Raw genomic sequence first — 3,971 nt, forward strand, 5'->3', positions numbered from 1 at the left:
TTCATCACTAAGATATTCAACAAAAACAGTCAGGAACACACCATAATCCCTGCAAATAAAGTATTAACCAACTTTAAAAAAATAAAAATGATATTTTAATGAATTAAATATGCATAATTATTAATACTCACAAGCTACCGCTTCCTTGTTGTACAATGCCTTCAACATATTCAACTGCAAAAGGGTGATGTGCTTCAAGCATGTTACCAGTTGATTTGTCCTTGTATGAATCAAGCGATGACCAATCAGTACGTTCATTCTTCTCAAATAAATCACTACCGTGAAGGTATGTAAATAGCATTACTTCTATCTTTTGAATCTTTGGGGAAGTATTTCCACTTTTTGTTCTAGAGGATGAATCATCGATGCGTATCAACCTCTGTTTCAATACAATTACTGTCAGAACCCAATGAAAATCTCTATCACAGTTTACCGGAATATATACCTCATCTACCAAATGCCATGACAAATCGACTGGAAGTGAGAAACCTCTTGTTATGTTCTTCACAGACCTCTAATGATGAGCTACAATAGAGGCTCATGCCATGTCTTCTTGAATAGAAATATCAGGTGAAATGTGATAGTATCATGTATGTGCAGATTCGATGAAAACTTTGAAGTTACAGTTTGTTGTTGTGTATCGATACTGATTGACCAATTGTATCTTGGAATTCTTTTGAAGGAAGTAAAATATTACATCAATGTGCTGCACATTTTAAAAAAAATTTAATTATACAAACTGATACATAGTTAGTAAACAGAATAGAAACTTCTGTGCTAGATGTATTTGATCTATAGTACTTATGGGTCAGACAGTGTGTTTGAAATGTATCAGACAATATCTTGTACTATATCAAGAAATAATTACCTCATCACTCAACATCTGTTCGGCTATGACTTGAGGTAGAACCAGTTCTTTTCTTGAGGAAATGTCACTATAAAGTCCATTTTTTCAAACCCAAATGAAGAACACTTTGCTCTGTAGTGTTCCTCCTTTGATTTCCTAATGAAAACTTATATTAAAATGAGAGTACATATATAATAAATAGCTTGTATTGATATAAGTTGTAAATATCATACTTACTTGTTGGTAGGGGTGTTCACGGTTCAGTTTGAGTCGGTTATTGATTAAAACCATAACCAAATTAATTTAATCGGTTTTTAAATGTCTAAAACCATAACCAAACCAAGTAAAATAATTACCACCAATTTGGTTATTGTCGATTTGGTTCAGTTTTTCGGTTTATCACTAGCCAGAACAATTCAAATATTCTCTCTCTACTTTGTTGCATATTGAGGAAAAGACATGTTGATGTCAAATCAGGTAGACCAAACTTGCAACACAATTTAGATTTAAAAGAACAAGTCAAGCAGATGTTTCAAAATACAAACAACTTTGTCCATTAAAATGAAAAAAATACATATTTAAACTAAACTAACCAGATAATCCATAATATAATCAAACGTATTTCGACCATCTTAAATTAATAATTAAAATGTATAAAATATCTTTAATTATTTATGAAAATCTAATATTATACATATAAATAATTATAAATTTTATTTATATAATTATCGGTTTGGTTCGATTATTTATTCGGTTATTTTTTACTATAACCATAACCAAACCAAATATTATTGGTTTTTCAAATTTAAAACCAAACAAAACCAAATATCAATTTTTTTATTCGATTTGGTTAAATTTTCGATTTGATTTTGGTTTTAATCAAAACTGTGAACCGCCCAACTTGTTGGCATGTGATTTTAATAGTCCCTTATCGGAGTAGTCGGTGATAAGCTCGGTTGGGGGAATATAGCATATGCCAAAATCTTCAAAGGGGTTTGTTTGATACCTACTAGTCGATATTTTTTTCTTACCCTTTTCACTCGATCCAAAATGTGTTAGGTACGGTGATTGTAAGATCTTAGAAGGCATCCTACTTCGTTGAAAAAGTGTCTTCGCATCATCTGAAAATATATTGGGTTTGGATGGAAGAGTGATAAATAACTAACTATCACGTAGTAGACATTCACTCTGAACTACTTGTTCATGACTAATAGCAGTCAATGGAATGACCGGTAATAGAAGTCTGTATATTAGAGCATCTACCATATTTCGAGTTTCGAACGATATCGAAGTTGAAGTTGTGGAATCCTGTTTTTTAAGAATGATAAAAAATATTATGACTTTAGTATAAGAACCTGTACTAAATTTAATGAATCAAATACAAATGTGGAATATTACCAATACTTCAGAGTTGTTCTTGTCTTTATCAATCTGCTTAACATGTTCTTCAACTTGATCAGTATTATCAATAGTCTCTCTTGCATCTTTAATGGCATAATTTGATTCTTCTGATGCATTATCCTAAATTAAATGTATCATGTCAATACTAAACTTATTAATGTTGAATGTATTACAAGAATTGATTTGATACATTACCTTTAATGTATCAGATACAATAGGTACTTCAAAAAATTTTGCAGTAGTTGATTCCATGTGATGCGCTAATACATCCTCCAATTATTGTAGAATATTGGATGGTTTTGCTTCCTACAAATATAATAATAACAATTACTTATGAAAATGATATTGAAATAAAAAATGAAGGATCTAATACATGACCATGAAATGTATCAAGAGTTATATATCCTCAGAAATGTATCAGATACAAGAGCTATGTAGCATCAGATTGGTCATACATTGATTTTGATACATTACCTTTAATGTATCAATAACAACCTACTCTCTCTGGATTCTGCATCATTTGATTTCATGTGATGTTCTGATACACCATCAATTTCTTGTATCGTCTTAAATGGTTCTACTTCTTGCAAATATAATAACAATTACTTATAAAAATGATGATTAAAATGAAAATTAATGATTTGATATATGAACATGAAATGTATTAATATCTATAGATCATCACATATGTAGCAGATACAAGAGCTATGTAGCATCAAATTAATCAGAAACTTGATTCAGATACATTATCTTTAATGTATCATTAACAATATGTTGTTCAAGAGATTCTGCAGCATCTGATATCATGTGATGTTCTGATACATTATCCATTTCTTTTATCGTCTTAGATGGTTCTGCTTCCTACAGTTATAATAACAATTACTTTTGAGAATGACAAATAAAATAAAAATTAATTATTTGATATATAAATATGAAATGTATCAAATAGTTTAAAAGTATATCAAATTGAATTATCAAGAACTACATGATGTATCTACCTGAATATCTTTCTGTCCATGAGATTGGTCATGTGCTATGAGGGAATCAGATTTATTTGAATCATTGTGCTCCTCCAATACAATAGGTGCTTGTTGTTCTTCCACCACATGGAATGGTTGAACAAAATCATCTTTTTGAATTGGAGATAATGTGCCAGTCATGTGGTGCACTATATTGTCAATGGCTTTCAAGAGATCGGTATGATTTGACTCAATTTTATTCTCTAGTCGCTTGAACTTTCGGTCAACCTTAATACGATAATATGAAAAATCAGAATGTATCAACTTATTAAAAGTATATTGAATAACTTAAATCTTATAGCACTAACTTATGTATTTCTTTAGAGACTTCTTTAAGGCTTTGAATTCCACTTGAGCAATTTGGTTCGATTGACCGAAAGATTCACCTATCAATTCTTCGGGTGGTTTAGTTGAAAACTCCTCAAATTCGAGGAGTTCTTGAGGTTCCGTTAATTTGTCCTTGTAGATGATGTAGTAGCTTTAGTAAGAGGTTCACTTCCAAGAATGTCAAGTGAGTCAATTTCATCTTGAATTGGGACAATGTTGGAGCATGTATACTGCAAAAAAAAGAGTGAAAAGCAAAAAAACAAAAAATATGTATCATTATGTATCATGAGTTCATGACAATAGTCTTATGTATCAGAACAAAGACTATTGTATCAGATTCAAAGACTATTGAATGTATCAGAAATGTTATTATACTG

This window comes from Solanum dulcamara, chromosome 10 (assembly GCF_947179165.1).
Source record: "Solanum dulcamara chromosome 10, daSolDulc1.2, whole genome shotgun sequence".
NCBI classification, from domain to species: Eukaryota; Viridiplantae; Streptophyta; class Magnoliopsida; order Solanales; family Solanaceae; genus Solanum; species Solanum dulcamara.